This window comes from Chiloscyllium plagiosum, chromosome 3 (assembly GCF_004010195.1).
Source record: "Chiloscyllium plagiosum isolate BGI_BamShark_2017 chromosome 3, ASM401019v2, whole genome shotgun sequence".
Lineage (NCBI taxonomy): Eukaryota > Metazoa > Chordata > Chondrichthyes > Orectolobiformes > Hemiscylliidae > Chiloscyllium > Chiloscyllium plagiosum.
The window spans coordinates 25,137,985-25,152,580 of record NC_057712.1 but is presented as its reverse complement, the minus strand read 5'-3'; positions in this window follow the sequence as shown (position 1 = coordinate 25,152,580).

Here is a 14,596-nt window from a genome sequence, read left to right as displayed (position 1 = left end):
TAATATCTTTATTTTATCTTTTTAAAATGGTAAAAGTTTAGCTATTTGAGGGGCCAGGAAGTAGAATTGATCTGAGCTCTGGAATTTGAGAAGTATAGACTGATGAACTAGAGGACATAAAACTGAGATGCTACTACTGGCAGAAAGATGTAATTCCAGAATTGCAGAATGATAACTTTACTTCAGCAGTTTCCATTTTAAATAGAGGCAAACATTTATAATAACAAACCTAACAAAAAGAAGTAAGGTTGTGTAGTGCACAAAGCCATAAAATATTGAATATATGATAGATGCTAAACTTTCCCTAGGTTATAAAATATTTGGCAGGTGAAGTATCTATAATTGTCCCTGTGGCATGATGGTCTGATAAAATTGTGTAGGTGAATCTAATAACATCGCATGCTTTCATAAATGATACGTTTGTTATTTTTCTGCACTTAGCAACCAGCCAAATTCATCCTGTTATTCCAAAATTTCCATAATTATCATTTAGCTATAGGGGAATTCACATAATTTGTGACTTTAATCAACTTGTCTTGATATATATCCTAATAATTATTCAGTATTCAACAACATTAATGTAATTTTGCAATGACTGAAAGTTTTGAGTATCTTTTAGTTTTGATTTGGACAAATTGTGCAAATGTTTCATTTTACCTTTATCGATGCTATGACCTTGTGAGAACAGGTCATGAACCTGCTTTTATTAGTGCTCCCTTTTCAGTTAATCACAACAATTTTTTTTATATTGTTATCATGCGTCAAGTAAACTTCGTCAACCAGGTCAAAAATGGAGAGTCAATTCCAAGATTTTCTTGAGTAAAAGACAGTGAACTTTTATTATCCAAAAGAAAACATGACAAAAACAACACGTGCAGACATGCAGGTAATGAGCTTAAAAAGAAAATGGAGAAGGAAGTTTATCTGGAACACACAAGCGAGTAAAGGCAGTTTTAACTATAGCTTTTTGGGAGTTACAAGAATGAAAAGGCCCAAGTCCAACTGTTTCCTTAATAATGGCAAAGCATTTCCTTCAGTTTGCCAAGAACTGTTGTCATGATTCCAAGTTGCTTTTCTTCAAATGGTTTCTGAGCTTGAAGTTGAGAGTGATGGACAGGCAGAGAGTGTCTCCGAAGTTTTTATTCACATTTTCCTTGTCATTTCTCTGCTGCTGAAAAGTAACTGTTGATAAATGTCCATTTGTATATTCCTGAGTCTTCTCATTGTTTTCCCAGGCTGAATATCTCACAGGCAACCTTTCATCTCAATGTGTAACTTCTTCAAATGTATGAATCAACTGGGAGATACAGATTTTGATTTCAGTGCCCTTTCATAATAATGCCAATTTCAGCTCCGACTAATCTTGTTTGCTGATAGTTTCATGAGCTTGTCTTAACCTAGTCAGGGTCGATAAAGTGTGGGGATGGAAAAAGCACCTGAGGAGCAAACGAGTCGACATTTCGGGCATGAGCCTTCATCAGAACCTAGTCAGGTGATGACAGCAAACATTTTAGGTCACTATTTGTTCTTACATTCAGTTCTTAATCAAATAAAGCCTCTGGTTTCAAAGGCAAATTATGAAAATTGAATATTTCAGTTTGTTTTCATTATAATCATAATACAGGGTATTAAATTATATTTGTTTATACGAAAGTTCTGTAGTTACCTATTTACAACCTTGATCTTTTTGAACATGGTTTGTCGTTCCCATATTTGTCACCTGGATATATTAGGTGGAACTTTTGAGCTAAGGGAAGTAAAATTGACTTCAAAGGATCAGCTGAGTATTATACATGACAGGGATTATTTTTAATTGAAGTTAATGAACCAAATGAACTGGAACATATGCATGAATTTGTGTACTTAGGAGGCATGATATCTGCAGATGGAAGATGCAACAGAGAAATAAGAACAAGGACAGAATCAGAAAGGCCATATTTGATGAGAAGACATGGGTGGAATATTACCAGTGTCTGAGTGATGTGGACAATGGCAAAAGTGTGACAGAATTGGTTATGAAGGTGAAGCAAGGTCGGGCTCAACAGAGAGATCATCTCACTCCATCTTCTCCATTTTTCACAAGCAACATGGTAAGGTTCTTGACTATTATTCAGGTGTAAACTCGTCAAATTCACCCCAATAAACAAGACAATAGGAAAATTTGACATGTAATTCAGACCAAGTATTTGGACCATTCAGTTCATTGCTTGCTCTAAACGACTCCCATGCTGGAAACTGGGTACAAGCATTTCAGGGCACAATCAATGGGCACTGGCCATATGCACCCTATGTTCAAGGACGTTGATATGGGATATATGTCAACCCTAATAACCAACATGGCATTGCTGATCCACATACAACACAGCAAGACAACTCTGATATGAGCCTGGTAATTCTGACTGATGGTGCAAAGCACAAAAAAAAACAAAATAAGACAAGAGATGCTGTGAATATTCAATTGGCTCTGGATGAGCGCCAAGAGAGCAAGTGAAGAGCCTGGAGATGTAGCCTGGTCCAGTGGATAAGCTGGATATATGTCCCTTAATTCACTGTATCCTTGTTGTAGCATTACAATGATAGTTGCCTGTTTAGTCAGAGATATGGCACTGTACATGGAAAGGATCTGTTGGACAAGAAAACCCAATGACTGAAGCAATGCTTATGGGAGTGAATGAACAATTTGTTGGATATAATAAGGAATAGGCAGAGGGACAATATAAGGCACACTTCAAGAGGAAACAAATGTTTTAGAGCTGCTATGGAGAGAAGATTTCAAAGAAAAAGGAACAAAAAGAATATCTCAGTAGGTTAGCTTGAACATTGAAGAATTGTTAGTGGCAATTAAAAGATTGGTGCAGGGTTAACAAATGGAAATAATAGTATGAGCCAAGGAACTATCTTCACAAAGAGCGTGATGATGGGCTTTTCCTGTCTGTTCATATATTTCTTGCTAGTCTTTTATTCTCTTGCTAAATTGTTTTGCTATTGTTTGGTTATGGTAATCTTTTCCTACATTCTAAAAGGTTTCCCGTCTTCTGGCCTATCCATAATCTTTGCAGCTGTGTACACCTTTTCTTTCAATTTGATACCATTCTGAACTTCCTGAGCTACCACAGATGATATAACTGACTTGAGGTATCCTGCTTTCTCAGTAACCTACATCTTGAAGAAAGTTGTTACTAGCTCTTTAAAATATCTTCTCCACAGTATTTCATTTTAAGCTATTTTATAATTTAGTGAATTTTGTATTCATATCTTGTAACTGCCTTTATTTAGGTTTAAGGTGTTAGTCTCAGATCCAGGTGTTACACATTCAAACTGAATGTGATGCTTTCTCATGCCAGGCCATCACTTTTGCAAAGTAGATCCATTACTATGAGGTCACAATTGTATCACATTGAATATCGCAAAGTGTTGATGTGCTTGTTCTTATTATCTCATCTAGGCCTCTTTCTTAGCTTTACTTGTGTATCTGGTAGCCAATGTAGTGCTGAAGGAGGTTAAACCATATGGAACGGGAACATGATAACAATGTAAATTGAGCTCTTTGCATACTTGAAGTTGTTTATCTCAATTCAGGAGATGATATTGAAATGGGATATGGGCACCAGATACATTAATGAGCTGCAGCTTACACTGGTTGGCAAATGGGAAGTCAACCAGCTGAGAATTGGGTAGTCAAGCTTGGAGGTGGAAATATATGATTCAGGTAAGCAATGTTCTGAAGTTGGAAATGGGCAATTCACATCACAGAGCAGATATAAAGTTCAAAGCTCAACTTCGGATCAGAACAGTTTCAGAAATTATGAATCATCGAAGTAAATCCAAGATGATCATTCTTCCAAAAGTCTCCTGGAATGGAAAATTAATCTTTGATTCATTGCTGCAAGCAATCAGCACAGAAAATGATAATGAAGTAATGTTTGCACATTGAAACTTGGACGTGATATATTTGTACATCCCAAGAGATGCTGCTCTTTCATTTTTTATTTGAAATTAATGTGTAGACCACCATCATGCTCAGCACTAGGTCTGTCTTTTCAAGTCAAAGCTGTCTGGCTAGACCATATGGAGCCATACTTTCCCATTTGTACCTGTATGCCAAGTGACAATATATGGACCTTGGGTTGATGTTTCTTTTTGCCACCATGCATCGTAGAGTACAAATTATCTTTAAAGCTTTGCCAGTTTTGCTTTCCTCCACCCTAACTTACTGTTCAAGCTTATTAGCATGTCATAAAACACACAATCTTCCATGAACAAATGCCACCAGACAGCATTAAAACATTTTGCATTAAAAAATCTAAGATATTTGAATGGTAACTTCGTAAACTGAATTCCAAATGTATTAATAAATGTGTATCACAAGAAGTGTTTTAATCAGAGCATCCAGTCCACTACCAGTAAGTTAATTTTAAGTAACTAAAATTGATTTTTGAAGTAGAAATGTATTTTTTTACTGGAAATGATGAATTCATTCTGGAGATGTGACAGTTTTCTATACTTGCCGCACCATATTTTTTTAAACTTGAAGGATTGAAGAGTCTAATTTGTACTTAAAACTCTGAGGTCTTCAAAGTAGCATAAAATGCAGAGACTCCAAACACTGAGTTGCTTTGACAAATCTACACTGATGGCAATAAAGTGTGGAGCAGGAAAGTCACAGCAGGTCAGGCAGCATCAGAGGAGCAGGAAAGCTGATGTTTTGCGTGAGACCCTTCATCGGGACTTTACACTAATAGCATCCACAATAAATGTCAAACAAGTTTGATTCATAGTGGCTTCAACACACCTTTTAACTTGGTTGATTTTTTTGGAACTGAGTGATCCTGAGGGTCCGATGATTAAAATCGGTGGCCAAAGGCTGATAATTGATAATGAATGGATTTTATTTGTTCGGAATAGATCTCACATTGGCAAGGTCACCATTTATTGTCCATTCCTAATTGTCTCCATAAAATCATAATAAATAGGAACAGGAACAGGCAGTTCAGTCCCTTGAGCCTGATCTAAATTTCAATAGGATCATGGCTGATCCAAGAATCCTCTTGGAGAAAGTGAGGACTGCAGATGCTGGAGATCAGAGCTGAAAATGTGTTGCTGGAAAAGTGCAGCAGCATCCAAGGAACAGGAGAAGAAGGGCTTATGCCCGAAACGTCGATTCTCCTGTTCCTTGGATGCTGCCTGACCTGCTGCGCTTTTCCAGCAACACATTTTCAGCCAAGAATCCTCATATCTACTTTGATACCTTTTTCCTGTAACCTTTGATTCCCCAAGTGATCAAGAATCAATCTAACTCAGCCTTCAATATACACGATGATCCTGCGCGATAGCACTCATGGTAAGAAGTTCCAAAGATTCTTAACCCTCTGAGAGAAGAAATTCCACCTCACTCTCACCTTAAGTTAGTGTCCCTTTATTCTGAGACTATGCCCTCTGGTCCTGGACACTTCCAAGAGAGAAACCATCCTTTCACCATTTACTCTGTCAAATCCCTTAAGAATACTAAGTCTTTCAATGAGTTTGCCTCTCGAATGCATAAAGCTCAACCATTTGCTCCTAAGAAAATGCCTCCATAGTAGAGATCATCTTAGTGACTTTCTTTGAACTGCCTCCGAAGAAATGATATCTTTCCTTAAATAAGGGGATCAAAACTGCTCACAGTCCTCCAGATGTGCTCACAAGCATCTTGTACAATTGCAGCAACTCTTATACTCCAACGCCCTTGAAATAAGGGCCAACATTCCATCAGCCTTCCTGATTACCTGCTGCATCTGTGTGCTGCTTTTTTCCGTTTCATGCACAAGTCTCCCAAAGTCCCCTCTGCTTTCTGCAATTTTTCTCCATTTAAGTAATACTCTATTATTTTGTTCTCTCTTTCAAAATGAGCAACTTCAAATTTCCCCAAATTAAATGATATTTCCCATTTTTTTTTCCCTACTCTCATAACCTATCAACATGTCTGTAAGCCATTAGGATCCTTCTTGCAAACTGCCTTTCCACATAATGTTGTGTTGCTTGCAAATTTGGTTTTATTACGTTCACTTCCATTCTCCAAGTCACTAATATATACTAAAAACAGTTATATTCCCAGGAATGATCCCTTTGGAACTACACTGGTCATGGGTCCCTGAAAAAGAATGCCTTATCCCCACTCGCTTTTCCTGCCCATGAACAAATTGTCTAACCATACCAATACACCACCTCCAACACTTTGGGCTTTTATCTTCTGCTTAACTTTTTTTTAGGAGAAAGTGAGGTCTGCAGATGCTGGAGATCAGAGCTGAAAATGTGTTGCTGGAAAAGCGCAGCAGGTCAGGCTTTCCACCTATCGCATTTCCAACGCCCCTCCCCCAAGTCACTCCTCCCTACCTTTTATCTTAGCCTGCTGGACACACTTTCCTCATTCCTGAAGAAGGGCTTATGCCCGAAACGTCGATTCTCCTGTTCCCTGGATTCTGCCTGACCTGCTGCGCTTTTCCAGCAACACATTTTCAGCTCTTAACTATTTTTTAACCTTGTTAAATTCATTTAGAATTCCAAAGAAAGCACATCGATTGATTCCCCTCTATTCAATCTGGCTTAGATTTCCTCAAAAGACTCCAATAAGCTAGTTAGACATGATTTGATGAAGCTATGCTGATTCTGCTGAGTTAGATTATGATTTGCAAAGTGTTCTGCTATTACTTCCTTAAGAAGTGATTCCAATACTTTTCCAACAATTGATGTTAAACTAATTGGCTTGTAGTTACCCATTTTCTGCCACCCTCCCTTTTGGAATAGGGATATTACATTGGCAGTCTTCCAACTTTCTGATATATCTTCAGAATGCATGGAATTTTGTAAAATTACAGCCAATGCATCCACTATCTCTGTCGCTACTTCTTTTAGGTTCCTAGGGTGCAAGCCATCAGGGCCCTTTCTGCCTTTAGCCCCATTAGTTTTACTAATACCGTTTCTTTAGTGATGGTAATGGCATTTCACTCTGTAATTTTTAGTATTCATGGAATATTTGAAGTATCTTCCATTGTAACACTGATGCAAATATCTGTATAACTACTTTGCGATTTCCTTTTTCCCCAAAACCATCTCCCCGAATTCATTTTCCAAGCTCTTATTGTCAAATTTTATATTCATTGCTAATTGCCCTTGATATTTGCTTCTTTCTCTTTATTGTCTTTTTAGTTCTCCTTCGCTGGATTCTGAATTTATCTTAATCTTCAGAACCACCTCTGATTTTTGACTTCTGATATGCTTTTTCTTTAAACTTGATTCTCTCCTTAACTTTCTTGGTTTGACATGATTCTTTATTCCTCTCTTAAAAACATTTTTCCATACTGGAATGTATTTTTGCTGAGAGACATGAATTACCTTCTTAAATGTCTGTCACTGCTTGCTTTCTGTCATTTCTGCTAATTTATCCACACAGTCACTTTAGCTTATTCTATCCTCATTTCATTGTAACTCTCTTCATTTATATTAAACAAAGTTGCTTCTGACTCAAGTTTTTCAGTCTTAAACTGGATATTAAATTCTATCATGTTATGATCACTATTTCCTAATCTTGTCCCATTTGCCAGCACTTGGCCTATATCCCTGTCAAACCCTTCTTATTCATATACCCATCCAGATGCTTTTTAAATGTCATAATTGTACTAGCCTCCAACACTTCCTCTGGCAGCTCAATCCATACATGCACCACTCTCTGTGTGAAAAAGTTGCCCTTTTGGTCCCTTTTAAATTTTTTTCCCTCTCACCCGAAACCTATGCCGTCTAGTTCTGGACTCGCCCACCCCAGGGAAATGACCTTATTTATCCAGGCCCCTCATGATTTTATAAAACATTATAAGGTCACCCCTCAGCCCCCGACACTCCAGGGAAAACTGCCCCAGCTAATTCAGTCTCTTCATGTAGCTCAAATCTTCCAATCCTGGCAACATCCTTGTAAACCTTTTCTGAATCCTTTCAAATTTCACAACATATTTCCGATAGGAAGGAGACTAGAATTGCAAACAATATTCCAAAAGTGGCCTAACCAATGTCCTGTACAGTTGCAACATGACCTTCCAACTCCTATACTCAGTACTCTGTCCAATAAAGGAAAGCATACCAAACGCCTTCTTCACTATCTTACTTTAATCTGAGGTCATTCAATAAAACAGCCTCATTACCCATTACTGGCTCCAAGAAAGTCTGTTTTCTTATTGCCTCCACAACATCTTGCTCTTGGAAACTGTTATAAATGCATTCCATGAATTTGTTGCCATAGATACACTTTCCAATTTGATTAACCCAAACAACATGAAGATTAAAGCCATCCATAATTATTGCTCTATTCTTTTCACATGGTCCTACTATTTATTACTTTATTGCCTTTCCTAAAAAATGGCAACAGTTTGGCAGTCTGTACACTACTCCTCCCAATGTCTTCATCAACTATCCACATTTCATCTCTTATTAACAGTGCTACCCCATCATTCCTGTCTTTCCCAAAAGTCAAATATCCCAAATGTTTCCAATTTTGATATCCTAGCAACCATATTTCTGTAATGGCTATGAAATCACGTTCATTTACCTCAATTTGCCCTGTCGGTTCATCTATTTTATTCCGAGTGCTTCATGCATGAAGACACAAAGTCTTTAAATCTGTTCTATTATTGAGTTTCCCTACATGTTTAAGTTCCCTGGTACAATATGACATTCACACATTCCATCCCTTCCTTTTATTTTCTGGTAACAACTAGCTCCAGCACTAACCTGAAATCCACTCTTCTCCATTAACTTTGATTTTCTAATTTTTCATTCAGTTGTGCCCACGAACCCATTTCCCAAATCCAACTATTTATTTGAAAGCCCTATCTGCAGCCCGAGTTATGCGTTTCGCCAAGACTCTTGATCTCTCAGAACAATTCCCTCTTTCCCAGTACTAGTGCCAATGTCCAGTGAATTCAAATCAATTTCTGCCAGATCAATCTTTATTCTATGTTTACTTCTTTAATCCTTGTTAACCCTGTGCCAATTAATTTGTGGCTCTGGTAGAAATCTAGAGATTATTACCTTTTTGGTCCTGCCTTTTAATTTAGCCCCTAGTTGCTCATTTCCTCAGCAGAGCCCCTTTCTTCAGTCTGCCTATATTGTTGGAACATATGTGGACAACCACTATTGGATCTTTCCCCTCCCACTCCAAGTTCCCCTGTAACCCTTGAACCCAGGCACCAGGCAGGCAACACAGCCATCATGACTCTCGATCTTGGCCACAGAGAGCAGTTACAATTACAATTACATTTCTCTTTTGTCCCCCCCCCAACTTGATTGGTTTGATGGTCAGTTTGCTCACTCTCTCAGCAGCTCCCACTCTCATTCACACTGGGATCAAGAATCTCAAACCTGTTAGACAAACTCAAGGGCTGAAGCACGACCTCCTGGATTCATTTCCTTGCCTCGCTCATACTCACACCCTCCTGTCCCTGACCACTGACCGAATTTAAGATAGTTAATTTACGGGGTGTGATTGCCTCCTGAAACACAGCATCCAGGTAACTATCCCCCTCCTTGAGGTGAAGCTCAGACTCCAGCTCATCAACTCAGAGCTGGAGTTCCACAAGCAACTGACACTTGACTGGAGATCTGGTCACTATGAACCATAATGAGGTCCATCAGCTCCCACATCATGCAGTACAACATATCACCTAGCACTGCATCTCTTTTATTTATTCTTTTGGTTTTTTTGTATTGTTTTATGTAATTATTCTGTAATTTTAAAAAAAATCCCTAATGGTCTTTTAGGTTTTAATCTGTAAAATATTTCCTCTGTTTCACTTAAATCAGAAAGCACTTATAATCAATAATCAAATTAGTAGCAATTTGCAAACCTATGGTTTTCCTGTGATGTCACTCTTTGTTTTGTGTCAGGCCCCTGTTCCTGGGTCAAGAGTGTGTTGCTGGAAAAGCACAGCAGGTCAGGCAGCATCAGAGAAGCAGGAGAATCGACATTTCAGGCATAAGCCCCTGATCTTGGGCTTCAGTTTATGCTGTTAAAATACCTTTCGAACTGTGAGACAAACAAGCAAGCAGAAAGCACATTTTCCTTTCTGCACTGAATTCTTACGCTGCTGCAAAATCCCCAAACTATATATATATGCTCACTTTACTGTGCCTCCTTCTGGATGTAATCTCTCCTTACTGACTGTGAAAAGCCTTGAGACATAGGTAGTGAACCATCCTCCTGAAATGCAGCAAATGTCATAGATAGATCCAGTGTACTTTAAGGGAGAGAGTTTTGACAGTGTTGTGCTAATGTTTGCTTGATAATCTGGCGCTAGCACACAATTTGGATTTTTACATATTCTTTTTGAACTTGTCTGAAGGCACCAAACAAGATTTGCAAGTTTGAAACTTAAATGCTGATTGATCTATTCACTGCTTTTGCTACAAAGACTGTTGTTGCTGTTCCTGGCCTCATATCCTTCTCAAATTCATTCTTTCCACAAGGAGGGCCCCCCTCGCAAAATGCAAGGGGCCGCCTTGGTCAAGTCCTTCGTTTCTCTTTGCTGTACATGCAGTTGCTGCAAGTGAGGTGCACAGATTTCCTGTTACATTTGTTTACAAAACAACTGCAGGTCTGCTCCAAAGTAAATTAACACCCAAAACATTTTAAGATCTCTTGAGAATGAATAGGGTGCAATTAAATGTGATTTATCTATCTTGATTCAGTGAAGTAGTGGCACTTCCATCTCTGAGGCAGAAAGTTGTGAATATAAATTTAATTCCCATGCTTGAGCATCGTCACCTTTCAATTTTCTGGGCCAATTTATCTGTGGACAGAATATTGAATCAATTGGTTTTTTTTTAAGGTTTTGCATACTCTCATGGTTTATTCATTTAAACAGGAAGCATTATGATGTTAAATATAGATTGTTTCTCTCAGAAATGAAATAAACATTAAATAATTTGTTAGCTTCTCCAGCAACTGGGAAATAACAGTCACCAATTATGTTGCAAAATGTCTTGTGCTGCTTGTTTGTGAACGGGGCCTAAGAAGATGAAAATCAGTTTTTGTCTCATGTGGTATTAAGTTCATACCTTTTAATCTTTCCCATTGTCTCCCGAATTGTACCTTCCCGAGTTTGAGCTTGGCCTCCTAAGGCTGCTAAGTGGGCGGCATGGTGGCACAGTGGTTAGCACTGCTGCCTCACAGCGCCAGAGACCCGGGTTCATTTCCCGCCTCAGGAGACTGACCGTGTGGAGTTTGCATGTTCTCCCCGTGTCTGCGAGGGTTTCCTCCGGGTGCTCCGGTTTCCTCCCACAGGCCAAAGATGTGCAGGTCAGGTGAATTGGCCATGCTAAATTGCCCGTAGTGTTAGGTAAGGGGTAAATGTAGGGGTATTGGTGGGTTGTGCTTCGGCGGGGCGGTGTGGACTTGTTGGGCTGAAGGGCCTGTTTCCACACTGTAAGTAATCTAATCTAATCTTAATCACATTTCCCATAGCTCTATATGGATAACCCTTATTACTTAGCCGCTAACCTCTAGTTTATTATGAAAGGTTCAAATGCAGATGGCAGGATGACTTCCTCAGAATGGATGCCTTGTGACTGTTGCCAAAATACAGAGCACTGTATGTTGTGCTCCTTATGGTTCACACTTTGGCTGCATGTTGAGACACAACAGAGTAGGTTTGAGGCACATTCAAAGCAAAGTGCATCCAGTCAGTGGGCCCCTGCATTCCTTACAGAATTCTTCATTCACTTTGCCTCCTTGTCTTGACAAGTGATAATGACTTGAAGTTATTTACCTTCACATTGAGGACATTGTGAACTTTCTTCCACTATAGTGCAACAATAAGTGCAAAATGTTGCTCGTGCCTCTAAAAGCAGCCTGGAACAATCCAGCTGTATAAAGCCATGGTAAAATTCACAAACATGACCTGCTTTGAGCCTCCCCTTAGGTATCAAGATAGAGAAAAAACTTGCTCTAATGCTTTCTTCTGAAAGTATTTCTTTTCTGCCACCAGCTCCATCATTTGGCAACATGTCCTACTCTGTGTGGCCTCAATGTATCCTCCCTGTGATTCTCTGTTCCATAAAGAATGATTGATTGTTTGTGCACCCCTATATAGAAACAATTGGTATGTGCAGAAGTGTTGAGGTCAACAAGAAATCCTTCAGTACACATCACAGCATTCTTAGCAATTTTTGAAATTTGAAGCAACTACAAAAACCATCAAGAATTGTTGTAGTTATAGGCATACCACAGCCAGTGTCAGCATATCTTGGTTAGCAGAGAGCTAGAAACTATTAAATATTTATTTTAGGTATTTTCTAATCAATGCTGTTCTGAAATGTTATTATATACCTCTGCATCAGGTGGAGAGTAGAACCCAGGTCAGTGGACTAGAGGTTGGGGTACTACCATTGTGTCATAGTAGCTTTATAAATATTTCTTGCATTTTTATAGTATTTACCAGGTCGTGTGTTGGAAGACCTTCGTCAGAACCTTTATCAGGTTCCAGCAACCTATGATCTTATGTTACTGATGGTGCAGTCGAGCAATTAGGACAGTAGCAATCAACCCCTTTGTACTACAAAATGGTTAGAGTTATATCAACAGCCAGAAGGTATCAACTGGGAACTACCTTGTTTGTTGCTAATTATGTTGGGTGGCATGGTGGATCAGTGGTTAGTACTGCTGCCTCACAACACCAGCATCTCAGGTTTGATTCCAGCCTCAGGCGACTGTCTGTGTGGAGTTTGCACATTCTCACCATGTCAGTGTGGGTTTCCTCCTGCAGGCCAGGTGAATTGGCCATGTTAAATTGCCCATAGTGTGACTTGCATTAGTCAGAAAGTGGGTGGATTACTCTTTGGAGGGTCAGTGTGGACTCGTTGGGCCAAATGGCCTGTTTCCACACTGTAGGGAATCTAATCTAATTATTTTAAATAACATGGAGTAGGGTATTCTTCAGCTATTTACTGACATGGTGAGGGATCAACATGCTCCAAATGTTGTCCACAGTAAACTGATTTGACATTTGGTGTGTTTTATGTTAAAAATGTAAGTGTACTTCTGTCATTTTATACTGCTAAAGGCATTGAAAATATTCCCAAAGAAGTCTAATTTTGCATTAACAATCTCCTTACTCACAGATGAGAATGGTAACACCTAACACTCATAGGAAGCAGATGCATAACATGACAGTTTCACTTGATGAAAAATTGCTAATGTGCCAGCATAGATCTTTGGTGCTTTACTAATTAAAAATATTTTACCGGAGGATGCCTTTTGCTTGCCCCATCAACAAATTCCAATTTGTTGATTAGGAACAACATTTGTTCCCCTATAAAAGCTTATCACTTATTGCAGCAGAGTTGGAACTGAATGATTTGCTCCCAGTTAACAAGCTCTTCCCCACAACTATTACTTGCAGACCAGCGATGAGGTATGACTGCAGCAAAAAGCATCATTTAACATCAAGATTCCGGTTTGCAATTGATCTTTTGATTAGTTTTGTTTCTGTTCAAATAGTTAGAAATATATTAAATGAATTCTTTATTAATGCAATTGATATGAAAACTGGTTGATATCCTACTATATATAAGTTGTGTGTAGTGACTTAAATTTCATCTAGTTTACAAAATACAGTATATCAATTACAAAATTAGAACACAATTGCATTTAACATAATTAAATTTAACACTATTAAATACAATATTATTGCATCGGATTTTTCTGCACTTTAATTTCTTGATTCCATGTGTTGAAATTCAGCAGACTGGGCATGAGCACATGGATGGACAATTTCAGGACAGCAAACAAATGCTGCTATGTAGTCAGGTTGTAACACATAATTTAAAATCGTTGTGAAGCAATCAGCTAATCACAGTGACAATGAACTTGCATAGTGTAAACCAAGCATTAAAGCTACTAATTCAGTGTAATTTAGATGTTACTGCCCAAGTTGACTCAGTAGCTGTGAGTGACTCCCTCTAATATGGCTGCTTGGCATGAATAAGGGGCCAGAATTCTTTGCATCTTTCAGCACTCAAACAACTTCCTTGCATGCCACACTGTCATTGTTACTCTCGTATGTATTTCCTCTGAACCCTCAAGTAACCTGAATTAATAACAAAACAGAAATTGCTGGAGAATATCAGTGGGCGTGGCTGCATCTGTGGGAAGAGAACAGAGTTTACATTTCAATTCCAGTGACCCTTCAATGATAGCTTTGCTTTAAGCAATAAATATGTGGTTCTGCCCACCCAGTATAGACGAATGCACAGTCTAGGGGAGGATGAGTGAACTGACCACAGCACCATGATCCATAACGTCATTCAGGTGGAAGGGAGCAAAGAAACATGTCGCAGTCATAATATAGTTAATAGAGCAGATGTTGTTTTCAATTTTGGTAGAACTAGGATGCGGAGGCGCTGGTGTTGGACTGGGGTGAACAAGGAAGAGAAAGTGAGGACTGCAGATGCTGGCGATCAGAGCTGAAAATGTGTTGCTGGAAAAGCGCAGCAGGTCAGGCAGCATACAAGGAGCAGGAGAATTGATGTTTCTGGCATGAGCCCTTCTTCAGGAATGAGGAAAGTGTGTCCA